This window comes from Pan troglodytes, chromosome 14, assembly GCF_028858775.2.
Source record: "Pan troglodytes isolate AG18354 chromosome 14, NHGRI_mPanTro3-v2.0_pri, whole genome shotgun sequence".
Classification (NCBI taxonomy): Eukaryota; Metazoa; Chordata; class Mammalia; order Primates; family Hominidae; genus Pan; species Pan troglodytes.
In genome coordinates, this window is record NC_072412.2 from 41915751 (window position 1) to 41943271 (window position 27521).

General features: G+C 41.4%; 1 long non-coding RNA gene across 2 annotated transcripts; it reads right to left on the reverse strand.

Moving 5' to 3' along the window:
- Positions 1–3253: 3253 nt before the first annotated feature.
- On the reverse strand, positions 3254–24684 carry LOC104004367 (uncharacterized). Of its 2 annotated transcripts, XR_008538784.2 has the most exons (5): positions 24601–24684; positions 19674–21817; positions 17661–17731; positions 16069–16146; positions 3262–4676 (listed from the first exon to the last, which is right to left on the reverse strand). It is a non-coding gene; the product is annotated as an uncharacterized LOC104004367 (long non-coding RNA). The 2 variants fall into 2 exon arrangements; XR_001708683.4 differs by lacking the exon at positions 24601–24684 and having other exon boundaries at positions 3254–4676; positions 19674–23254.
- Positions 24685–27521: the final 2837 nt, after the last annotated feature.

The following is a 27521-nucleotide window of genomic DNA, read 5'->3' on the forward strand; positions in this document are numbered from 1 at the left end:
AATAACAAATCATTCTAGCTATTTTAAGTAGAAAGAGGGTTAGATGCTTACAAATTTCTTAGATGAGCTGGTTGTCATAGCAGATTCTAGGATGAAACTCCAGGACAGATTTCTAGAAGAATCCTGCTTAAGTGGCCCATCAAGTTCATCGTTATCTCTGCCACAGTCAGGAAACTAGATGTGACGGTTAATTTTATGTGTCAGTTTGGCTCAGCTATGGTGCCCAGTTGTTTGGTCAAACACTAATCTAGATATTGCTATAAAGGTATTTTGTAGATGTGATTAATATCTACAATCAGTTGACTTTAAAGAACATTACTTTTAAAGATAATGTGGGCACATATTATCTAATCAGTTGAAGGTGTTAAGAGCAAAAATTGGGATTTTCTAGAGAATGGAGAATTCCACCTCACCATTTTATTTATTTTACTTTTTGCCTCAACATTTTAATGTAAATCCTTCCTGAGCTTCCAGCCTGCCAGCCTGTCCTACAGGTTTCACACCCAAGACTATATCACTTCCTATCTCAGTTTCGAGCCTGCTGGCCTGTCCTACAAATTTTGGACTTGCCAGTCCCCAAAATCACTCAAGCCAATTCTTTAACATATATATCTTCTATTTTTTCTGTTTCTTTGGAGATTCTTGACTGATATATGAGGGAATCAGGAAACCACTTCAGGAATACAGTAACTTATCTGCACTCTCTGCAATCTGGGAATTGGAAAGCTGCTAAGAGCTATGGGCTTTAATGTGGCTTTGCTTCTGCTAGACTCAAAAGAGTGAATGGTGCCTTCAGCACTGCTGCCACTAAAATTTGTATCCAAAACATATCAAGATCCTTCAAAACAAGGATTCCTGACAAACGCTATATGGAAGAGCAGACGAGAATGAGATAGTACAGATGTCAAACAAGACAATCTACCATGTCCGCCACATCAGCTTTACATAATCGGGGGCAATATTCCTTTTATATTTATTCTTTAAAAAGGTTTGCATAAGCATCATAAGGACTTGAGATTATAAAAAGAAGACATTATCACTTTGTTGAGACAGGCTTGAGCTGTCTTCAATTTAAGTAATAAAAAAAGTGGCTAAATTTTCATTTGTCTATAAACAGATAAAGATGATATATCAACATTGAGAGTTCCAGACAGTTATGTGGCAACAGCTATAGGCTTTCCTAATTGATGAGCCTAAGGGAGACCAGCATTAGACACAGAGTAAAGGGAAGGTATGATGAGTGCCCCAATAGACATGAGTTTGTTTCAGGAAATCTACCCTGGGACAACTATCATACATTCTATTTCACATATACACACATGCACACACATGTACACAAGCACATACATTTCCCAAAGTTACCATGAATTTAGAATTGAGTATTAGAATGTTTCATCCAATATCCCACCAGGAAAAAAAATCAGAACAGGCAGAACTCCCAGACTGTCCAACTCACCAGGGCACAAGATCTTATTTTTATCACAGAAGAGAAAGTCATATTTCTTATCAAAATGAAGCCATGTGGCAGGAAGAACCAGTTGTATGAACTTGGATAAGCCACTTACCCTCTCTAATCCCCAGTTTCTTCCAATTAAAATGAGGATAAACTAAATCACAAAAAATAATTATGTTCAAGCAAATTATTTTTCTTAGTAGGAACCTAATAAGTGTGAACTGAATTAAACTAAATTAAGCTGGGGCTATTTCCAGCATATAGGGGTTCATAGAGTCATCCTAGCTGTTATGAGTGAGGTCCTTTGAGGCCTTACAGGTACAGGGTCACAAGACAAGGCTCCTTGTATTTCTATGAGACATGCTACACACAGATCACTTCCAGCTGGATTCCTTCTGTACCAAGATCAGCCATGTCAGGTGTCTCACACACCTGCTGAATGTTTAGAAAATCTACTAGGTACAGACTCCCTCAGAACCTGGTCACCCAGCCAGCAAAACAGCCCTCCCCAGGGCATAGTGCAAAGCCTTCTTACCACCTCCTTCTAGGACCTAGCTCACATCTGGAACACCCAGATCCAATGAGACACTAGCCTATTGTCCAACATCTCCAAGACAGTCTTAGTAACGACATATAAACAACCAACCAAACAAAAACAAAGGAAACAACAGAATCCAAAAGCAAGCCCATAAGAAGTTGGGTTGCACAAAGAAAACAAACAAGCCTTTGGGATTTAGTCACCTTGGCTATAAAGCCTATTTCTTAATTGGGCATTTTCTCCAATGTTGATCAGAGGCAGCTAGCATCTCTTCTATCCCACCTATGACAAGGGTGAGGTCAGCACTCAACAAATAAGAAAGAAAATTTATGGTAAAAACGTGAGGTTAAAAACCCCAGGCAACTCTTGGCCAACTCCTGCTTTTGAAATTCTAAATTGCAAGCTGAACCGTGTGGTTCCACATACCTTCCTGACTAGTGACATCTCTCTTGGGAAATGACTCAAATGTGCATTTGTCTTTCTGGGAATGGCTGAGTTTTCTAAAGGCCCCCTGTCCTTACAAGCCTACATACTTTTTGTTGAAGGAAAACCTTGTGAAAAGCAAAATATTCAAGAGTCATTAGTAGGTATACACATGAGCTTTCATACTTACCCACAGCCCTCTGAGCAGGCCTCCCTGTCGTTACTAAATTTTTTCTCCTGCTGAGATTTCCCAGCATGCTCTAGGATTATCAAGTAAAACCAAATATTAAGAGGAAAATCTTGAAAATCCTTCAGTGCCTGGGGTGGAAACAAATCAGACGAGTTCTCCACTCTGGCACCAGCCAGCTGAGTCACAAATACTGACCTATCCCATGCTGAGAAGACTCAATCACGAGTTTCTATCCATCAAATTTCCAGAATACATTGTCGTCTCACAAATGGGGGAAATGAAGTATATAAAACAGTGGGAACGTTTGCAGAAATAACAGTTAATATTTATATCAGGCATTCATCGGTACATGGCAAAGTTGAGAAATTTTTCTCTGGGCATTTCTTTCTGCCTTCAAGGCCTTAGGTTGGATAGATTCTGAATTTCTTAATCATAGAAGCTATGCACCATGTTTCAATTTGCAACTCAACATAGCTTTTGTCAAAATAAGTGCCATATCCAGAAAACAGTTGACATTAAAAATGAGAAAAGGCTGAGCTGGAGACAAAAACATGAAAGCCTATATTTCCTGGTCAAATGAATTTTATCACAGCGCATTTTTAGTATCTTTTTAATGTATTCTACTTGGTTGCTCAAATTGTGAAAATTACAAAATAAAAATTAAGTGGCTGTGTAATATCTGACTTGTCAGCTTTTCCACCTGGCATTTCTTTCTCTTGCAGCATTGATTCACTGTCTCAAGGAGGAGATGCATGAAATGTGGAAAACCACCTGTCTCGTTTAGTGGAATGGGAAGTGTAATGGGCTGGAAGGGAACCCACCTCTACAACATTATGCTTTCTGTCCTTAGGCAAAATACCTTGGCCTTACCTGTGTTTAAGCTTTTACAAGAAATGTCATTCCCAGTAAAGAAAACAGAGTCTAAGATGGTTGCCTCTGAAGGAGAATCTCTGAGCATGGAGGGACATGTATGCCAAATACCCAAGTCTGAATAACCTGAATAGCCCAAGTCTGTTTGTCAAGTAAAACTGGTGTTCATGGGAAAAGCTGCTAGTTTAGCTAGAACTCAATTACACAAGTACTATTTTTTTGTACTTCTGTATGTCACAGAAGTGCTTTATTTGTACTCTCCATAACATCACACACAATATTAAAAAGACTTGTACTGAAGGATAAAGATTTAATAAATCATGTTGCTCCTTCATCAAGGTCATTCTTAAGTCAAATTCTTTTTATGTTTGTTTTCTGCCAGTCATGAAGACGAAGAATAAGATGTCTACTAGTGCAATTGCTGGTACTGCCATTTGTCCTAAGGTGTCAGCAGTTTTGCCTATCGTTGCTTCTGCACTATCACTGCAAATGTCAACACAGTGAAAAGGGAAAGTATGAGAATAGATTTGGCCTCCCCCTGGAAGAGTCTCAGGGAGCTCAAAGTGTCCATGAACAGTGCTTTGAGAACTGCTGTTAGTATATTAGTATAAAGACATCATGGTAACACATCTGGCTTCAGGACAGCAGACACAGAAACAAGGAGAATGAAGGGGATCCATTTTTTGAAACACAAAGTTTCATCGCAGAACCTAGTAATCAGACATCTGCTTCTGTAGTGCAGATACTTTGTGTTACTCCCTTGATATTACCGACTATAAAATTAGAGTATACTAGCTAATAAAACCATATTGGTATATGTATTTGTTCACAAGCATTGCTATAACAAATTACCACTTCTGTGGCTTAAAATAACAGAAATGTATTCACTCATAATTCTAGAGGCTAGAAGTCCAAAATCAAGGTGTCAGCAGGGCCAGGTACCCTCTGAAGGCTCTAAGGAAGGATTCTTAATGTCTCTTTCTAGTTCCTTGGTGTTCCTTGGCTTGTAGCTGCATCGCTCCAACCTGTGCCTCCATCTACACATGGTGCTCTTCTCTTTGTGTGTCTCTCTGTGCATCCTCTCCTCTTCTTCCAATGACTCCAGTCATTGGATTTGGGGCCCCCACATCTCATAGGCCAAAAAGTCTCTCTTTCCAGATAAGATCACATTCACAGGTACCAGTGTCAGGACTTGAACGTATCTTTTTTGGGCATACAAAATGAAGGACAGAAATTGTTGTTCATTATTATTATGTAGTATAGTAGGTTTAATTGTGTCCCTTTAACTCACTACACTAAATAGTCATAATGAACTAACAGCAACTCCTGCTCCTCATTTTCTTTAGATCTTCAAAGAGTTAGAAATATTGAGCAAGAAATTTTATTTTAAAAAACAGCTTCATTGGGGTATAATTGATATGTAATAAACTGTACCTATTTACAGTGTACAATTTGATAAACTTTAACATACATATATCCCCATGAAACCATCACCACAATCAAGGTAGTAAACATATCCATTGGCCTCAAAAGTTTCCACGTGCCCCTCTGCAATCCTTTTTTCCTGCTCCTCTCTACCCCACCCCATGTCCACAGGCAATGTTGATCTACTTTCTGTCACTATGTTAAGTGTGCATTATATAGAGTTTTCTGTAACAGAATCATAGAGTATGTACTCTTTTTTCTTTGGCTTCTTTCCCTAAGCATAATTATTTCATAATTCATTTATGTTGTAACACATGTATCAATCAAGTAGTATTCTATTGCATGACTTACATTTGTTTATCCCACTCACCTGCTTGCGGAAAATTGTGTTTTTTCTAAATTTGTATTACAAAGGAAGCTAGGCAAGAATTTTTAAATCTTCCAAAAGCTAAAACTTTACTTCAACAATATGTCATATGTTTTATTTGTTTATGAAGCTAACAGAGCACTTGCTGCTGTAAGTCAAACTTAGCTCTTTTGCTTTCCAAGAAGGTGGATTCCTCTGGTATAAATTGTGAAAAGCCTTTTGGAGAGAGAGATGCACGATAAATCAGGAGCCAGACAAAATGATAATTTTCTACTCCATAATCCCACTCTTAGGACTTTTGCCTAAAGGATTAATTTAAAAAAATAAAAGTAAAGGTAAACTGGTGAAGATATTTTCTGTAGACCTCTCTAGAATAGTAAAACCTTGGAAGCAACCTAAATATATAGAGAGGAAATATTTTTAAAACATGAGAAAGTGCTTTAGAGAAAACATTTAGCTCAAAAAAGCATAATATGAAATTATATCTAGACCATGATTGTAACCATATAAAATTCGGATATGTGTGTGGATAAGGGAACTAAAAACTATTAGTATGTTATGGTAATGGAATTGTGAATGATATTTCTCTCTTACTTTCTTTATTTTTGTCATAAAGTATACACAATAATAAACATCAGCAGGAAACAGTTGACTGCCCTAAAATGACTAAACCCATAGGCTTCTTGATGGTGTGCAAACCTGTATGTGTTCATTTGACCCATTCCCTATCACCAATGAAATAAATTAGGATATTGTCAGAGTCCTAGTCTAATTTGCCCTATATATATTGCTACACTTTGGACAGAAATTGGAGGATGGTATTAGAAAGTCTTCTATACTCTGGGAATCTTCTTCAACCTGAAAGTTTCATATATATGAAAATGAGGGAAACTATCAAGTGTTGGGGGAGCGTGTGTGCCATCGAGAGCTTTCACACACTGATGGTGGGAGTTTGGTTTGGTACAACCACTTTGGAACTCTTCAGCATTATCTAATAAAGCAGGGTATATTGCATACACTGTGACCATAAATCCCCCTTCTAGGAGTACACCCAACAGAAATGCAGATGTATGTTCAGCAAAGGTATGTAGTAGAATGTTGATAGCAGCATTACCTATAATAGCTCCAAACTGGAAACTGCCCAAATGCTCATCCACATAGAATAGATAAATTGCAATGGAGACACACAATGGAACACTATAACAATTGGAATGAACAATCTACAATTACATGTGTTTATATAGTTGAACAGCACAAATATTGAGAGAAATAAGCCAGATGCAATTAAGTATGTAGTGTATAATTCCACTTATGTTAGTACAAAGACAGGCAAAATAAATCTATGCTTTTAAGGATCAGGATAATGATTGTTCTTAGAGGAAGAAGGGCAGAGACTTACTGAAAGTAGCATAAAAAGGCTTCAGGTGTACTTATAATGGACTATTTATTGATCCAAGTTCTGGTTATATAAATGTGTTTGGTTTATGGAAATTCATCAAGCTATATATTTATGTGTAGTTTTCTGTAATGTATATTATACTCCAATAAAAGTTTTTTTGTAAAGTCTATAAGCATTATCAAATGCTTTAAGAATGTTACCAGGAAATTTCTTTTTTATGTAGATATGAAAAGAGGGATAGTTGACAGTACAGTGTTGTGAATTTACAATGAACTAGAAAATCAGGATTATATAGCAGGGTGCATCTGGGGAACTTTGTGGCCAGCCAGGAATAGTTATTGCTAGTTACAGAGCTGAAAGCCCCCAATAAATTTTGTTTTCTCCATTGCACACTGCCTGATGATTGGCAAAGAAATAAAATATAGAATCAAGAAGGCCAGAATGCCCTCTGCAAGAACAAAATGTACTGCCAATATGGCACGTAGCTACACCTCCATCCAAAGTTGTATGGAGCTTATGAAAGGTCCAAGCTGCTGTATGACCTGGAGAGCTAGCATGCATCTCATTGCCAGGATCACAGTTAGAAAAAGTAAACAGAAATATGTTTCTACCAAAATCCATAAGAGAAGAAAGGAAAACTGTTCTCCAACCAAAAGAGGAAGAAGGAGAGGGCATCATCTCTCATCTTGTTAAAGATAAGCTCCAGGAAGCAAAGGAGAATTCTCTACCCAGCTGAATAAGGACATATTTCCCAAGAACCACTGGGTTGCCAGAATTTCTATTAAGAATTCCAAGTATTCTCATATTATTTTTCAATTTTACATTTCTACTGATTGTGTAAGGCCTATAGAAAGCTTCTTGAACTGTGTTTTCCCATCTTCAACCTGACTTTGCAATTGAAAGACAGGATATAGCAAAACCAGAGGCTAAGTGAATGCCAGCAAGAGAAAATGGTTAAATATTTCATGGTATGTCATGGAATGCCATAGAAGCATTAAAAAGATAATAAATTAACTTCTAGAATCAAGATTATGTTCTCTAAATGCCCTTTCTCACTAGGGAACCAGTCCACTTTGGAGAAATGACTCAATCTACATCTAGTGTAAAAAGCGTTCTGGGTAAGTCAAGGATATTCTATTTACCAGAAATCAAAGAAGTCATCATCACAAATTACTGGGGTCTTGTCAAAAGAAGACCAAAGGAGCAATTCTGCGGAGTGCCCACTGGCCAAGAATGAGACTATCTGAGCATCAAATGTAATAAAATTCCATAATCTACAACACATTTAATATATAAAAATATCTGAGTCCAACAATGTTATTGATCACCATTGGAGGTTGCTAAAGCATCATTTCATTATTCAGAAAATTGACAACCAAAAAAAAAAAAAAACCTTTATTCTGCCTCTCCTATACAAACTGTTATTCAAGATTACCAATGATTGATAAGAGAGAGTTCTTCATAGAATTCCAGCCAATCAAGGCAGAAAGATTAATAGATTTAGAAAATTATTATTTTACAACTCTGACTGAAATAATGAATATAGGTAATGTTCATTACTGAATGCTAAAACTGTTAAGTCAGGGTTGATGAGAAAGTTTATATTGGAAAGATAAAGCTGACCACACCTGACCCCAATGGCCAATTTCAGCATCACTTAAAGTGGGCTGGCCAATGTTGTATTCCTCCTATTCCATACCTCTGTGATGCAATAGAAAGTACACAGCACCAACTATTAAGTATTCTAGCCAAATGAATTGAGCCAGAAATCTCGTCAATCCTCTATATTCAACTAAGTATGTAAAGGAAGCACAGAGTAGGTGTTAAGTGACACCACGAGAATGAAATAAGACAAATCTAGAAGGTGGGAAATTCTACAAGGAAAATAACCTGGTTTCTTCAACAAATAGAAGTATTAACAGGGAAGGGGAAGGGAAAATCATTGTAAATTTTAGAGACATATCAGGCAAATGCAATGTTTGGCATTTGAATCCTCATTCAAACAAACCAACTGTAAAAAGATGTTTTTGAGGCAATCAGGGAGATTTGAACATGAACTGGGTATTGGATGATTTTAAAGAACTATTATAAATTTTGTTATAGGTGATATTAGTATAATCGCTTACATTCTTAAAAATCTCTATCCGTTAGTGATGAATACTGAAGTGTTTACTGGATATAAACAACATAAAGTCTGGGGTTTGCCTGAAAATATTGAATAATATGAAGTAAAGTATACACAATAGTAGTATGAATCCATTTTCATAAACAATGACCTGGTTTTGTAAAATACGCACATACATTTATTTTTAGGTAGATGTATAGACATACACATATATAAATGTTTACATATGATTTTATGAGCACTGAGAATTATTTGGAAGAGCTCATGCTACACTGTAAATATAGACTAGCTGGGGGTGGAGGCTGATATGAATAGGGAAAGATTAAGTAAGGGTAAATTTAAAAAAAGATTTCATTTTTAAAAGGTAGGATGATGTGTCCCAATATATGGATTTATATGAAACAGTCAAAATATCTGTATTTCTACATACATAAAGATTGTTTTTAATCTTTAAAAAATTGCAAAATCTGTCCACATTTCTGAAACAGAAACAGCGCTGGTTTCCTAGCACTGAAGCCTGGTAACTGCAGTAAATTTCTGCCGGTCTGCCCATAAGCAGAGTGATAACAAACTAGAAGCTCTCAGGCAGCAGCATGTGGTGAGCTGAAGTGAAGCAAATAGAATTGGGTGTGTGGTAGGGTCTTTGGGATGGGGGCTGACTGGAAATCGATACTTCAAAAATGCACTGCAACACTCACCGCTGCGGTGTGTTAGCATGGATAGCAAGGAAACAAAATGAGATGTCAGCTGAGTATGCTACAGAGAATGAATCTCCTTCTCAGAGCCCAAGTATCAGGCACAATGCTCCCCAGCATGAGGCAGCCATGGGACAAAGGAAAAGCACTAACCCAGGAGTCACAGGAGGTTTAGGTCACACCTCGGCTCAACCACACACCAATTGCATGACCTTGAGAAAGAAACTTGACCTCCTGGCCTCCACACGTAAAATGAGAATAAAAATAACATCTCAACTGTCATGATCATCACATGTACTTTACAAAGAGGTAAACTAAAAAGCACTATACATGTAAAAGTGTCAGAAAGGTTGCTGCCTGCCCCCATGCGCACGTGTGCACACACACACCCCCACACACATCTCACTATTCATATATACATTAGCACATAGAAATATACACCATTCACAGGTAGAAATGCTGTATATGCATGAGTTTGACAGCAAAACAACCCTCCTCCCAACTTGCAGATGGGAAAATCAAAGCTTAAAGAACTTAACAAGCTAAAGGTTACATAGAATTCATTTATAATAATGTTGGAATTTAGCAGAGGTATATGTGTTTAAAATAGTCTCATTCAAGGCCAGGCGTGGTGGCTCATGCCTGTAATCTCAGCACTTTGGGAGGCCAAGATGGGAGGATCACTTGAGGCAAGGAGTTCAAGACCAGCCTGCGGAATATAGAAAGACCTCATCTCTAAGAAAATTTTTAAAAATTAGCCAGGCCTGGTGGCATGAGCCTGCAGTCATAGCTACTAAAGGGCCTGAAGCAGGAGGATCTCTTGGGTTCAGGAGTTGGAGGTTACAGTGAGTCATGATCGTACCACTGCACTCTATCCTGGGTGACAAAGCAAGACCCTGTCTCAGAATAAAATAAAATAGTCTCATTCATGGCTGCTAAATATGATTTCTGATTTATGGAAACTTCTGACCTGGAAAAATTACAATGCCAGATGCTATGGACTGAATCGTAAACGTGAAATGCATATGCTGAAGCCCTGTTCTTCCAGGTGATGGTATTTGGAGGTGGGGCCTTTGGGAGGTAACCAGGGTTTGATGAGGTCATGAAGCTGGGGCTCTCATGCTGGAATTAGTGCCCTTATTAGAAAAGGCACCAAAGAAGATGGATTTACAGCTGAATCCTACCAGAGGTACAAGGAGGAGCTGGTACCATTCCTTCTGAAATTATTCCAATCAATAGAAAAAGAGGGAATCCTCCCTAACTCATTCTATGAGGCCAGCATCATCCTGATACCAAAGCCGGGCAGAGACACAACCAAAAAAGAGAATTTTAGACCAATATCCTTGATGAACACTGATGCAAAAATCCTCAATAAAATACTGGCAAAACGAATCCAGCAGCACATCAAAAAGCTTATCCACCATGATCAAGTGGGCTTCATCCCTGGGATGCAAGGCTGGTTCAATATACACAAATCAATAAATGTAATCCAGCATATAAACAGAACCAAAGACAAAAACCACATGATTATCTCAATAGATGCAGAAAAGGCCTTCGACAAAATTCAACAACGCTTCATGCTAAAAACTCTCAATAAATTAGGTATTGATGGGATGTATCTCAAAATAATAAGAGCTATCTATGACAAACCCACAGCCAATATCATACTGAATGGGCAAAAACTGGAAGCATTCCCTTTGAAAACTGGCACAAGACAGGGATGCCCTCTCTCACCACTCCTATTCAACATAGTGTTGGAAGTTCTGGCCAGGGCAATTAGGTGGGAGAAGAAAATAAAGGGTATTCGATTAGGAAAAGAGGAAGTCAAATTGTCCCTGTTTGCAGACGACATGATTGCATATCTAGAAAACCCCATTGTCTCAGCCCAAAATCTCCTTAAGCTGATGAGCAACTTCAGCAAAGTCTCAGGATACAAAATCAATGTACAAAAATCACAAGCATTCTTATACACCAATAACAGACAAACAGAGAGCCAAATCATGAGTGAACTCCCATTCACAATTGCTTCAAAGAGAATAAAATACCTAGGAATCCAACTTACAAGGGATGTGAAGGACCTCTTCAAGGAGAACTACAAACCACTGCTCAAGGAAATAAAAGAGGATACAAACAAATGGAAGAACATTCCATGCTCATGGATAGGAAGAATCAATATCGTGAAAATAGCCATACTGCCCAAGGTAATTTATCGATTCAATGCCATCCCCATCAAGCTACCAATGACTTTCTTCACAGAATTGGAAAAACTACTTTAAAGTTCATATGGAACCAAAAAAGAGCCCACATCGCCAAGTCAACCCTAAGCCAAAAGAACAAAGCTGGAGGCATCACGCTACCTGACTTCAAACTATACTACAAGGCTACAGTAACCAAAACAGCATGGTACTGGTACCAAAACAGAGATATAGATCAATGGAACAGAACAGAGCCCTCAGAAATAACGCCACATATCTACAACTATCTGATCTTTGACAAACCTGAGAAAAACAAGCAATGGGGAAAGGATTCCCTATTTAATAAATGGTGCTGGGAAAACGGGCTAGCCATATGTAGAAAGCTGAAACTGGATCCCTTCCTTACACCTTATACAAAAATTAATTCAAGATGGATTAAAGACTTAAACGTTAGATCTAAAACCATAAAAACCCTAGAAGAAAACCTAGGCATTACCATTCAGGACATAGGCATGGGCAAGGACTTCATGTCTAAAACACCAAAAGCAATGGCAACAAAAGCCAAAATTCACAAATGGGATCTAATTAAACTAAAGAGCTTCTGCACAGCAATAGAAACTACCATCAGAGGAAACAGGCAACCTACAAAATGAGAGAAAATTTTCGCAACCTACTCATCTGACAAAGGGCTAATATCCAGAATCTACAATGAACTCAAACAAATTTACAAGAAAAAAACAAACAACCCCATCAAAAAGTGGGCAAAAGATATGAACAGACACTTCTCAAAAGAAGACATTTATGCAGCCAAAAGACACATGAAAAAATGCTCATCATCACTGGCCATCAGAGAAATGCAAATCAAAACTACAATGAGATACCATCTCACACCAATTAGAATGGCAATCATTAAAAAGTCAGGAAACAACAGGTACTGGAGAGGATGCGGAGAAATAGGAACACTTTTACACTGTTGGTGGGACTGTAAACTAGTTCAACCGTTGTGGAAGTCAGTGTGGCGATTCCTCAGGGATCTAGAACTAGAAATACCATTTGACCCAGCCATCCCATTACTGGGTATATACCCAAAGGACTATAAATCATGCTGCTATAAAGACACATGCACACATATGTTTATTGTGGCACTATTCACAATAGCAAAGACTTGGAACCAACCCAAATGTCCAACAACGATAGACTGGATTAAGAAAATGTGGCACATATACACCATGGAATACTATGCAGCCATAAAAAATAATGAGTTCATGTCCTTTGTAGGGACATGGATGAAATTGGAAATCATCATTCTCAGTAAACTATCGCAAGGACAAAAAACCAAACACTGCATGTTCTCACTCACAGATGGGAATTGAACAATGAGAACACATGGACACAGGAAGGGGAACATCACACTCTGGGGACTGTTGTGGGGTGGGGGGAGGGGGGAGGGATAGCATTAGGAGATATACCTAACGCTAAATGATGAGTTAATGGGTGCAGCACACCAGCATGGCACATGTATACATATGTAACTAACCTGCACATTGTGCACATGTACCCTAAAACTTAAAGTATAATAATAATAAAGAAAAAAAAAAGAAAAGACACCAAAGAGCTCGTTCTCTCTCTCTCTCCTCACTATGTGAGCATCTAACAAAAAGGCAGCTGTGTGCAAGACAGGAAAAGGGTCCTTACCCCAAAGTGAACACTGCTAGACCTTGATCTTGGACTTTCCACCCTTCAGAACTCTGAGAAAATAAAGGTCTGTAGTTTAAGCCACTCAATCTATAATATTTTGTTACAGCAGACCAAGCTGGCTCAGGTACTGGGTAAAGAGCCTCTACTTCATGTTCTTACAATATCCTGAACTTCCTGTATCATAATATTCATCATTTTACTGTTAGCATTGTTAGTTCTACTTCCTAGCTACATGTCCTGGGGCAAATTGCTTAAAATTTCCCTCTGCCTCTGTTTTCTTTTCCAGACAATGGGGGTAACAATGGAATCTTTCTCCTAGGACCTTCCTGCATCTGTGTAATGATTATCTTATCATAATAATTAGGCGATTGAATACATGACTTCACCTAGAACAGTATCTGGCAAAATAGAAAATACTTAATAGGATGACAAGATGATGTTACTGTTGTTTTTGCTGTTATCTATTTGGCCAAATTATAAACTTCATAAGGGCCCAGAGACCTCTATTATCTTGCTCACAATTCTTACCCTATGAACAAACTAGCATGGCACATAAATAAATATTTGCTAAATGAACAACTAGGTGATGAGAAAGGAGAAAATGATTCAGTGAGATGGCAAACATTTTCAGGAAGTGCATACTGTACCTATAAATAGAAACAAAAGCTATTTTCTTAGATATTTTAACCGGTAATTTATAAGTTGCAATTTAATTGATTCAACACACAGCCAAGAAGATGAGGAAAGAATGGTATAGTATAATATTCTTTGAACAGTTTTCCTGTGCATAGTAAAATACCTATGGAAGAATTGTCGGGGGTGTGCTCCATTCTAAAGCTCATTAAAGCTGCTTGAACAACAATTGCACAGATTTTGCTTTTTCATTTAATTTTAATAAAATATTTTACTGGAGGAAACTTTGGGGTATAATAGCAATGAAGTGTGTATACTGCTTTAGGTGACATTTCATTTCATTTGTGGGCACCTGTGGAGATAAATATACTAATCCCAATGCCTCAGAATTTGGGCTGCTGGTTATCCAAAAATGAAATGTCATGTACAGAAAGTTATTTTTTATTGTTTAATTTCCAGCTGTCTGCTCAGCAAATCAGAATGACAAAGACAACAGCTATTTCAAGATAAGGCACCACATGCATTATAGAAAATGCATCTCATTTGGAACTTTAGTCCTGTTCTTGATGACAGACTAGTGAAAACGTGAAATTTAAAATATTCCCCATTGCTTCCCGAGCACGAGTGATAATGAGCCTTTCATTTTGCTTTGACTGAAATCGTAAAGCAAAGTCATGGATATATTGTACAGTTGCACCTCATACTCTACATAAACAATCCACATCGCTAGGCAAACCTTTTATAGCCTAAATAAGTCTGGAAGACAATGAGAGCAGCAAGTTAGATTTAAACCTGAGATGGTGATCTGTAGCTGGAGGAAGCCAGAGCAGATGGAGAGCCTGTTCATTCTATTACCAGAACCACAGTTGACTGTTTTTCAACCTTATCATATATCTCAAAATATCAGAGCATAATTCCCACCTTGGACTAAATCATCTGAAGAGATTTGGTAATGTTGCCTTGTTCCTCTGCAGGATAAAGAAGCTTCCCAATTCTATGAGTTTTCTAACCAAAATGAGAAGGGAAAAAAATTCTTTTCTGGTCTATTCTCAGTAGCCTTCAGAGCTACTTACAAGATAAAGCTTCTCAGAGATTTAGATCATAGCTGTTTTTAATAATAGATAATATTCAGGTGTCATCTGTGTCAGAACCCACCACACCCACTCCCGTGGACAAGCAAGAAAGAACTAATGTTTACAAAATCACTCTGTATATTTGTTTGGGCAGGTCAAGTCAGGTTAAAGAGAGAACCAATAAATTTTATTTATATTCTCTCGTGAAAATCCATAGCATCCATCACTAGAGTTTCCAGGCATCAAACCTCTGACTGGCAGAAGCAAGAGTTAAGGTAATTAAGTAAATTTCTGATAATGCGGCTTAATTTCTTCATGTAAAGCCCTTCCTTCATTGTACATATATTCATTCAGTGGATTATCCTGTAGCTCTGACTATGCCACATTGGAGATTGTTTCACAAGATGTTCAAGATGTATTGCCTTGTCTTTTTTTTTTTTGGAGATGGAGTCTCGCTCTGTCTCCCAGGCTGGAGTGCACTGGTGCGATCTCGGCTCACTGCAAGCTCCGCCTTCCTGGGTTCACTCCATTCTCCTGCCTCAGCCTCCCAAGTAGCTGGGACTACAGGTACCCACCACCATGCCCAGCTAATTTTTTGTATTTTTAGTAGAGATGAGGTTTCACCGTGTTAGCCAGGATGGTCTCGATCTCCTGACCTCATGATCCACCCACCTCGGCCTCCCAAAGTGCTGGGATTACAGGCGTGAGCCACCACGCCTGGCCTGCCTTGTCTTTTCTAACAACACTTTTCTCTTCCCCTGGGTGCTACCATCTACTAGTGTGGCTTTAAATATTATCTCTATGCAGATGACACTTAAGCTTGTATATCTCCCTGACTTCTGCTTGAGTTCCAGACTTTCATATCCACCTTCTTACTTGATTTATTCATTAGGATAAAGAATAAAAATATTAAACATAAATATTTTCAAAACAGAACTCTTGATTTCCATCTTACACCTATTTCTCTTACAAGCATCTACTCACTTGCTCAAGCCCCAGATCTAGGATTCATCCTTGATTATTTCTTTATTTCCCCATCAGCAATCCCTGTTAGCCTGGCCTCTGAAATAAACAAGTAAAAACATAAATTAAAAGTATAATTAACATAGTGATATGTGTCATGTAGACTATGAAACAGGGTGTTATGAGAGGGAGGGAGTGATAGGGTGATCAGGAAAACTCTTTTTGGGAAGGTGATATGGTTTGGCTGTGTCCCCACCTGAATCTCATTTTGAGTTCCCAGGTGTTGTGGGAGGGACCCAGTGGGAGGTAACTGAATCATGGAGGCAGGTCTTTCCCATGCTGTTCTTATGATAGTGAATAAGTCTCATGAGATCTGATGACTTTATAAGGTGGAGTTTCCCTGCACAAGCTCTCTCTTTGCCTGCTGCCATTCATGTAAGACGTGACTTGCTCCTCCTTGCCTTTCACCATTATTGTGAGGCCTCCTCAGCCATGTGGAAGTGTGAGTTCATTAAACCTTTTTCCTGTATAGATTACCCAGTCTTTATCAGCAGCATGAAAACGGAGTAGCACAGAGGGTGACAATTCTGTGTTCTGGATGTCAGAATGCACATGTCCATGCAAAGATCTAGGGACCATTTCAGGCAGAAGGAACAGCTAGAACAATGACTCTAAAGCAAGAAAGAAGGCAGTTTGAATGATGCAGAGAAAAGCTTAAGCCCTGGTTACATGGGGAGATAGGGGTCAACTTGTATAAGACATATAAACCCAAAAGAAGGAGTTTGGAGTTTAAGTGCAATAGCAAGTCAATGAAATGATTTAACCTGCAGAGTGATACGATTTATTTCATTCTTCAAAGATCATTCAAGATCCTTGGGCAACATGAACAAAATTAATTTACATCCTTCCGCCAACATCACCACTACACCCAGATACTATTGATCCTATTGAAAACACATAGGAATGTTGGGTTAAAGTATAGAGCAATAATATAGAATAAAATTCTACACTCAGAAGAAAGAAGGAAGAAAGAAATGAAAGAGGAAAGGAGGAAATCTTTGAGAAATCAGAATAAAAACATAACTCAAAACAAGACTGGTAATTATCGCAACTGATGAGAGAAGAATCTCAGAGGGTGTGAGTAGGATATCAGCTCTGAATGGGATTTACACCGTACGTAAGCAACGTAAGCAAAGGAGACAGGGGTCTGGGGCTCTGAGAGGCAAGAAGCTGGAAATAAGACTCCTGCCTAGAGAGAGGTTCCTCAAAGGACTGCTCTGTTTGGATAAAGAAAACTGTAAAAACTCTACCCACCAGCTGAGGGAAGGGAAAAGGAATCACAGGGAATCTGAATGGAAAACAAAATCACCTGTGAAATTGAAAGCCCACAGCCAGATACGGTATCAGAAGTTACAAAGCCTAACCAGTTTAATAAACTCAAACCAAGAGAATATTATAAAAACTGCTCCTACAGTAGTGAAACCCTAAATTTTACTTGCAAAAGTAAATGCAAAATTGAGCCATGGCGGGGGGCATGATTTACATAGAAAAACAACCCCAGTTTAGCAGGAGCTAACAGTAAAAACTACAAACAGCACAAGAAATGAAACCACCTGAAGGAAAATCAGCAGACACATCAATCAGGAGGCGCAACACTGAATTCCAAAGTAGCTGATAAAACAATCTGAAAGAGATTATAAAATAAGTATGGAAACTAAAATGAAAATGCTGGGCTATGAATAAAGGAGAGGCAAGTCAAAAATAAAAACAAAACACGTGACTGTAGGTAATTAACATTAAAACTTTATCATTAAAATGTAAAAACTCAATGAGTAGGTTAAGTAGCAAATGAAAACCAGCTCTAGAGAAAATTAGTAAACTACAAGATATATTTGAGGAAGTAACACAAAATGCAGTACAATCCAATACAAAGAAATATGAAATAGGCAACGGGGATTAAGGAAGGGGAAGAATAGAAGAAAAAATTCGACATGTATTCAACAGAATAGCAAGAAGTAGAGAATAGTAAAGAAAAAACAAAACAAAACAAAACAAAAACAGTGCAGTATCAGCCGGGAGCGGTGGCTCACGCCTGTAATCCCAGCACTTTGGGAGGCGGAGGCGGGTGGATCACGAGGTCGGGAGACCGAGACCATCCTGGCTAACACGGTGAAACCTGGTCTCTACTAAAAATACAAAAAATTAGCTGGGCGTGGTGGCCGGTGCCTGTAGTCCCAGCTACTCGGGAGGCTGAGGCAGGAGAATGGCATGAACCCGGGAGGCAGAGCTTGCAGTGAGCCGAGATCGCACCACTGCACTCCAGACTGGGAGAGAGAGCGAGACTCCGTCTCAAAAAAAAAAAAAAAAAACAGTACAGTATTTAGGTCTGCCTAATCACAGTACTCTGCAATCCTGGACATAAGGTTTGGTCCAAGGGTGAACACATATCCAAACAAGTCCAAATAAAATCCTCCCACCACCATCTCCCAGGAGAGTTATGTGATGTTGGGAGCGTTAAGATCTTTTCACTTGGCCAGGCTCAGTGGCCTCACACCTGTAATCCCAGCACTTTGGGAGGCCGAGGTGGGACGATCACTTGAGGCTAAGAGTTCAAGACCAACCTGGGCAATATAGTGAGATCCTGTCTCTATTCTTAAAAAAGAAAATTAATAAATAAAATTTTAATAAGGATCTTTTCACTGGGTTGCTGAACTGTGTGGTAAGATATAAAGTCAGGGAAAGGGTCTTGTGCTTTGGGTGGTGGGGCTAGAGAAAGGAACACTGCACCATGGAATGAAAAACTTTTCTAGCTCCTTAGCTAGAAAAGTTTTCCCCCTACACACACTCATTGTCTTCATTCCTTATGCAAGTTATGTCCAGGGAGAAAGGAAAACATTTTTTCTTAGCACCCACTCAACCAGACACTTTCCTAGGCGGTGGGAATGATAACCTGAATAAGACCTGATCCATGGAGAACCTGAGTGCCAGAGGCTGGGAGGGGCTGGACCCCAGGTCTCCTGATGTTGAATCCAGGGCTTCTCCTGCTCTCTTCTTCCCTCCTAATTTTACAGCACTGTGTACCAGGTGCGACAGTGATTGAGTGCTAAGTAAAGGTATTTTAACCTTCGAGAGACCCTGGTTGGAGTTCACAATGAAATGAAATGCACCAGCCTCCCTCTGGTAGCCAGAGTCTCTGGCCATGCTCTTGTAGCAGAAGCTTCTCATTTGGAACAGCTCAGACTCCCTGGGCTCTTTGAAAGGATTGGTGGAGATGAGTTTCTATGTTTTACAATTGTGATAAAAATCCTCTGCTCATAGCCTAAGGGAGTGTGAAGTGGAGTACAGGGTGAGGGCCAAATAATCATGCACGGGACACGCAGCCAGAGTGTCTGGGATGCCAGGGGGGTGTCTGCTGAGCGATTAGGACAGGGCAGCAGACACAGTGATTAAATGGAGAGGAGGGGCTGCTGAAAATGAAAGAAAACGCTGCAACATGCAAAAGCACTGCCATGCTACACCACAGAAGAGAATGGATTAAATAATCGACTTAAATCCTTTTGCATCTGGGTGAAACCCAAGTGAAACCAAGTAAATTAGCTCAAAAGGTTTCTGGACCAGCAACTTACCTTCAAGGCTGTACAATGTAAGTTGTTCTTTCTCCCTGAACTTCATTACAGACAGGATAACTTTTTCCTGATTCACTTAGGACAGTCTCAGCTTACACTTCCTGTCTCAGTATCTTATCTCTTTCAGCATTTGTCTGAGATTTTTAAAGGAAAGTATTATGGTTAATAGTTGCATTACAGTTAGCCAGGATGGGTTCAGCAGACTTCTGGAGCAGATGCTGTGATGTCATCCCAGAGTCTCCTCAAGACTGAAGGGCTACTCCACCAGCTGCAGCGAGGGCTTCTGGCAGAGATCCCCAGCTGTCAGCCCTCATCGGAATTGCTTCAAATGAAGAGTGTCATCTCACCCACCACCATGCCCTCTTCCCAGGGTGCCCACAGCCAAGAACTGGTTTATAGGGAGATATAAAGGTCTGGCCCCCACTTTGTCTAGAGCTGGCCATGTGGTTGCTCTCTGTTGAGGCTGAATCATAGGCTGTGATGGTTAAGATTGAGTGTCAACTTGATTGAATTGAAAGATGCAAGGTATTGTTCCTGGGTGTGTCTGGGAGGGTGCTGTCAAAGGAGATTAACATTTGAGTCAGTGGACTGGGAGAGGCAGACCCACCTGCAGTCTGGGTGGGCACCATCTAATCAGCTGCTAGAATAAAGCAGGCTGAAAAAGGTAGAAAGAGTCGACTTACTGAGTCCTCTGGCCTTCCATCTTTCTCTCTTGCTGAATCCTTCCTGCTCTTGAACATCAGACGCCAAGCTCTTCAGCTTTTGGACTCTTGGACTTAGACCAGTGGTTTGCCAGGGGCTCTCGAGCTTTCGGCCACAGACTGAAGGCCACATTGTCGGCTTCCCTACTTTTGAGGTTTTAGAACTCAGACTGGCTTCCTTGCTCCTTAGCTTGCAGACAGCCTATTGTGGGACTTCACCTTGTGATCTTGTGAGTTGATTCTTCCTAATAAACTCCCCTTCATATATACATCTATCCTATTAGTTCTTTCCCTCTAGTGAACCCTGACTAATGCATCAGCCAACTTCTCTTCCTGCCCCATCCTTCTTCCTTTCCCCTTCCAGAGGTGGTGATCCCAAGACCATTCCCTAGCAAACCTCCTGTCCACCACTCTCCATCTCCAAGTCTGCTTCCTGAGTAGGCCACAGCCTGTGACAATTGCCACTTGGTGCCTTCACTTTTTTTTTTTTTTTTTTTTTTGAGACAGGCTCTCAATCTGTTGCCCAGGCTGAAGTGCATTGGTGTGATCATAGCTCACTGCAGCCTCGGCCTCCCGGGTTAAGTGATCCTCCTCCCTCAACCTGCTGAGTAGATGGCACTATAGGTGTGTACCACCACACCTGGCTAATTTTTTTAATTTTTGTAGAGACAGGGTCTTGCTATGTTGCCCAGGCTGGTCTCAAACACCTGGCCTCAAGCGATCCTCCTACCTCAGTCTCCCTAAACACTAGGAATACAGGCATGAGTCACTGTACCTGGCAGTGCTTTCACTTTCTGCTGTGGACTTGTCTAAAGGTATATGAAACAAGAGCAGTCAACTGAGTTCCTACTCTTGTTAAACCAGAGGATGCCCAGGGATAACCCACCTCACTTTTCCCAGCCTTATCTAGACACACTACGTGGTAGACAACGATGTGATGTCCAGCTACCTCTTCAAAGGAGGACTTGAGGAGGCTGAGGCAGGAGGATCACCTGAGCCTGGGAGGTTGAGGCTGCAGTGAGCTATCATCATGTCACTGCACTGCACATACCCCACTGTGGGTGGTACAGAGACAGCCTCTGGCCAAGACTTTGTCATGCCCATATCACTGCTGGACATCTTTCACTGCCCAATCCTGCTTCTTCTCTCTTCCACAGGTGTTGGTGCCAAATAAACCTCTTGGGCCCTAAACTTCTAGGCATCTGCCTCCGGAGAATCCAACCTGCAACACAACTTAACTAACACCTTCCTTTCCAGGACAGCTTATGGGGTGCTCCCTTATCAAAGAAAGTGTGCTAGCAGCTACAGGCAGCACACTCTTTTTATCTGGGATAATGGTGAGAGAAGATTTGGTGCTGTGGCCCCTGCTGGCCCCTTGATGTACCAGCCAACTGAAGTGACTTCAATTGGAGATGCCTGAAGATAGCAGGATGCCATTCAGTGCTGTCAGTGGAAAACACAGGACATTTTAGTCTAGGTATATATACAATATTTATGGAAAATAGAAGTCAAGCATTCCTCCCACATAGCATATGAAAAAAGAGTCTAAATGCTCTTGCAACAGCGGTTTTAACATTAATGGTATGCTGTATAAATTGACAACTATTAAATAATATTATTTGGTAACTTTCATGCGTGTCTGTGGGAAGAGACCACCAAACAGGCTTTGTGTGAGCAATAAAGCTGTTTATTTCACCTGGGTGCAGGTGGGCTGAGTCCGAAAAGAGAGTCAGCGAAGAGAGATAAGGGTGGGGCCGTTTTATAGGATTTGGGTAGGTAAAGGAAAATTACAGTCAAAGGGGGTTTGTTCTCTGGCGGGTAGGAGTGGGGGTCGCAAGGTGTTCAGTAGGGGTGATTTTTGAACCAGGATGAGCTAGGAAAAGGACTTTCACAAGGTAATGTCATCAGTTAAGGCAAGGACCAGCCATTTACACTTCTTTTGTGGTGGAATGTCATCAGTTAAGGTGAGGCAAGGCATATTCACTTCTTTTGTGATTCTTCAGTTACTTCAGGCCATCTGGGCGTATATGTGCAAGTCACAGGGGATGCGATGGCTTGGCTTGGGCTCAGAGGCCTGACATTCCTGCCTTCTTATATTAATAAGAAGAATAAAACAAAACAGTGTTGAAGTGTTGGGGTGGTGAAAATTTTTGGGGGGGCTGGTATGGAGAGAGAATGGGCGATGTTTCTCAGGGCTGCTTCAAGCGGGATTAGGGGCGGCGTGGGAACCTAGAGTGGGAGAGATTAAGCTGAAGGAAGGTCTTGTGGTAAGGGGTGATATTGTGGGGATGTTAGAAGAAACATTTGTCGTGTAGAATGATTGGTGATGGCCTAGATACGGTTTTGGATGAATTGAGAAACTATATGGAATAACAGAAGAAAAACAGGTATAAAAGGTCTAAGAATTGGGACGACTCAGGACGTCTGATTAGAGAGTGCTTAAGGAGATTTGGCATAGTCTTGCCAGCAAAGATTATTTATTTACTTCAAGAGTTAAGAGTGGCAGTTTGGGGATAGCACCAGGAGATATCAGCTGTGATGGCTTGGAAAAACAGTGTAAACTGGCAGTGTAAACAAGAGCAGGGCATGTGTCAGTAGTTGAGAACGGTGAATAGGAGTATGACTAGACAGAAAATAGTAGGGATGACAAGTTTTTGTTTTTTTTGAGGCACAGTCTAAGTTGGTCTGGTGTCTGGAATGAGACTGGGGCCTAATAAAAAGGAGCGTCTATACAGGACCTTAAATGGGCTGTATAGCCCTGTAGCATTCTGAGGACAGGCCTGAATTCTGAGAAGGGAAAGTGGTAAAAGTATTGTCCAGTCCTTTTTAAGTTGGTGGCTGAGCTTGGTGAGGTGTGTTTTTTAAAAGACCTTTAGTCCATTCTACTTTTCTTGAAGATGGAGGACCATAAGGGATATAAAGGTTTCACTGAATACTAAGAGCCTGAAAAAATGCTTGGCTGATTTGACTAATAAAGGCTCGTCTGTTATCAGACTGTATTGAGGTGGGAAGGTTAAACTGAGGAATTATGTCTGACAGAACGGAAGAAATGACTGCGGTGGCCTTCTCAGACCCTGTAGGAAAGCCCTCTATTTATTTTGAGGGCCTCTAAAAGTATTAAAGCAGCGGCAGCCACTGCACGCGGACATGAGGGCTAGGCTAAAACAGTAAGGTCAAGTTGTTTGGACAGAAAGGCTACAGGGTGTGGTCCTGGCTCTTGTGTAAAAATTCTGACCATGCCTAGGAAGGAAAGGAGTTGTTTTGTAAAAGGTGCTTGGGTTTGAGAGATCAGTCGGACACGATTGGCAGGGAGAGCACGTGTGTTTTTATGAGAATTACACCGAGATAGGTAACAGATGAGGAAGAAATTTGGGCTTGATTGAAGTAATGGGGGCTGTCTGTGAAGCTTTGCGGCAGTACAGCCTAGGTAATTTGCTGAGCTTGATGGGTGTCAGGGTCAGTCCAAGTGAAAGCGAAGAGAGGCTGGGATTAAGGGTGCAAAGGAATAGTAAAGAAAGCATGTTTGAGATCTAGAACAGAGTAATGGGTTGTAGAGGCAGGTGTCGAGGATAGGAGAGTATATGGGTTTGGCACCACGGGGTGTACAGACAAAACAATTTGGTTGATAAGGCGCAGATCCTGAACTAACTTGTAAGGCTTGTCTGGTTTTAGGACAGGTAAAATGGGGGAATTGTAAGGAGAGTTTATAGGCTTTAAAAGGCCATGCTGTAGCAGGCGAGTGATAACAGGCTTTAATCTTTTTAAAGGGTGCTGCGGGATGGGATATTGGCGTTGAGTGCGGTAAGGGTGATTAGGTTTTAATGAGATGGTAAGGGGTGCATGATCGGTCGCCAAGGAGGGAGTAGAGGTATCTTATACTTGTGGGTTAAGGTGGGGGGATAGAAGAGGAGGACGCAAAGGAGGCTTTGGATTGGGAAGAAGGGCGGCAATGAGATACAGCTGTAGTCCAGGAATAGTCAGGGAAGCAGATAATTTAGTTAAAGTGTCTCGGCCTAATAAGGGAACTGGGCAGGTGGGGATAACTAAAAAGGAGTGCTTAAAAGAGTATTGTCTAAGTTGGCACCAGAGTTGGGGAGTTTTAAGAGGTTTAGAAGCCTGGCCGTCAATACCCACAACAGTTATGGAGGCAAGGGAAGCAGGCCCTTGAAAAGAGGGTAATGTGGTGTGAGTAGCCTCCGTATTGATTAAGAAGGGGACGGGCTTACCTTCCACTGTGAGAGTTACCCGAAGCTCGGCGTCCGTGATGGTCTAGGGGGCTTCCGAAGCGATCGGGCAGTGTCAGTCTTCAGCCGCTAAGCCGAGAAGATCTGGGAAGGAGTGAGTCAGAGAGCCTTGGGCCAGAGTTCCAGGGGCTCTGGGAGTGGCTGCCAGGTGAGTTGAACAGTCCGATTTTCAGTGGGGTCCCACACAGATGGGACAAGGCTTAGGAGGAATCCCAGGCTGCAGGCATTCCTTGGCCCAGTGGCCAGATTTCTGGCACATGTAGCAAGCTCCTGTGGGAGGAGGTTCTGGAGGAACGCCTGGCCGCTGTGGTTCAGGCGTTTGGAAGTTCTTGTGTGCTGGAGATGTGGCTGGGGTTTGTCTCACAGTGGAGGCAAGGAATTGCAACTTTTTTCTATTATGGTACACCTTGAAGGCGAGGTTAATTAAATCCTGTTGTGGGGTTTGAGGGCCGGAATTTAATTTTTGGAGTTTTATTTAATGTCGGGAGCAGATTGGGTAATAAAATGTATCTTGAGAATAAGACGGCCTTTTAACCTTTTAGGGTCTAGGGCTGTAAAGTGTCTCAGGGTTGCTGCCAAACAAGTCATGAACTGGGCTGGATTTTTATATTTGATGAAAAAGAGCCTAAACGCTATCTGATTTGGGATAAAGAAAAAGGAGCATTAACCTTGACTATGCCTTTAGCTCCAGCCACCTTTTTAAGAGTAAATTGCTGGGCAGGAGGGGGAGGGCTAGTCACGGAACGAAACTGTAAGCCAGACCAGGTGTGAGGAGGGGAGGTGATAAAAAGATTATAGGGTGGAGGAGCAGAGGCTGAGGAAGAATTGGGACCTAGCTCGGCCTGGCGAGGAACAACCTGGGGAGGAAGGGAGAGGTCAGATGGGTCTGTAGAAAAGGAAGATTAGAAAGACTCAGCGACGCTTGGGGTTGGTACTGAGGGGACAGGCGGGAGGGAAAGAAGGAAGATTTGGGACGAGTTGCACTGGTCACAGAGACTAGGAAGGGACTGATGTGTAAAAGAATGCCTGGACGTCAGGCACCTCAGACCGTTTGCCTATTTTACGACAAGAATTATTGAATTTTGCAGGATGGAAAAATTCAAAGTGCCATTTTCTGGCTATTTGGAACTACTGTCGAGTTTGTATTGGGGTCAAGCGGCATTGCAGAAGAAAATAAGGCATTTAGGTTTTAGGTCAGGTGTGAGTTGAAGAGGTTTTAAGTTTTTGAGAACACAGGCTAAGGGAGAAGGAGGAGGAATGGAAGGTGGAAGCTTACCCATAGTGAAGGAGGCAAGCCCAGAGAAAAGAGACAGGGAGAAGGGGCGGAGGGTTCTTGCCCTCCGGAAAAGCAGAGAAGGGGTTGGGGCACGGAAATAAGGGATTGGGGCACAGAGATAAGAGGTCAGGGTGCAGAAATAAGCGATTGGGGCACAGAGATAAGAGGTTGGGGTGCGGAAATAAGCGACTGGGGGCTTCTTGCCCCCTAGGAAAGCAGGACTTGCTGCTAAGGGTGAAGGAGAAGGGGTTAAGGGGTACTTGCCCCTGCCCCAGGAAAGCGGGACTTGCCGCTAAGGGTAAAGGGGAAGGGGTTGAGGGGTACTTGCCCCTGCCCCAGGATAGCGGGACTTGCTGCTAAGGGTGAAGGAGAAGGGGTTGAGGGGTTCTTGCCCCCTAGGAAAGTGGAACTTGCCGCTAAGGGTGAAGGGGAAGGGGTTGAGGGGTACTTGCCCCTGCCCCAGGAAAGCGGGACTTGCCGCTGAGGGTGAAGGGGAAGGGGTTGAGGGGTACTTGCCCCTGCCCCAGGAAAGCGGGACTTGCCGCTAAGGGTGAAGGACCAAGGCAGGCGTCCCTGCGTGGTCTGACACCCTTGAAACGTGAGTGTATACTCAGAGAGGCGTCCCTGCAATGATTAAACACCAAGGGAAGGCTGCCTTCCCAGTCCGTGACCGGCGCCGGAGTTTTGGGTTCACGGATAAAACATGTCTCTTTTGTCTCTACCAGAAAATGAAAGGAATTGAAATTAAGAGAAAGGAGAGATTGAAGTGTGGCGCCAAGATTGAAAGGAGAAAGAGGTTGAGGGATAGTGAGGGAGGTTGGAGAAGAGAGTAAAAAGAGGCTGCTTACTGGATTTGAAATTGGTGAGATATTTCTTGGGCTGGTCGGTCTGAGGACCTGAGGTCGTAGGTGGATCTTTCTCACGGAGCAAAGAACAGGAGGACAGGGGATTGATCTCCCAAGAGAGGTCCCCCGATCCGAGTCACGGCACCAAATTTCATGAGCGTCCGTGTGAAGAGACCACCAAACAGGCTTTGTGTGAGCAACATGGCTGTTTATTTCACCTGGGTGCAGGTGGGCTGAGTCTGAAAAGAGAGTCAGCGAAGGGAGATAAGGGTGGGGCCATTTTATAGGATTTGGGTAGGTAAAGGAAAATTACAGTCAAAGGGGGTTTGTTCTCTGGCGGGTAGGAGTGGGGGTCGCAAGGTGCTCAGTGGGGGGTGCTTTTTGAGCCAGGATGAGCCAGGAAAAGGACTTTCACAAGGTAATGTCATCAGTTAAGGCAAGGACCAGCCATTTACACTTCTTTTGTGGTGGAATGCCATCAGTTAAGGTGGGGCAAGGCATATTCACTTCTTTTGTGATTCTTCAGTTACTTCAGGCCATCTGGGCGTATATGTGCAAGTCACAGGGGATGCGATGGCTTGGCTTGGGCTCAGAGGCCTGACAGTAACACGTTTTAACTTTGCAAAAAATGTTTTGGCATTAATGGGCTCAAAAAGTGAAAGGAAATGTGTAATGGAAAATCAAATACTTTGTTCATGAGAATGTTAATGACAAACCTATAAATCCCAAAATGTTTATCAACACTTACCATGGGGGCTATATGACATCACTCACCACATGAA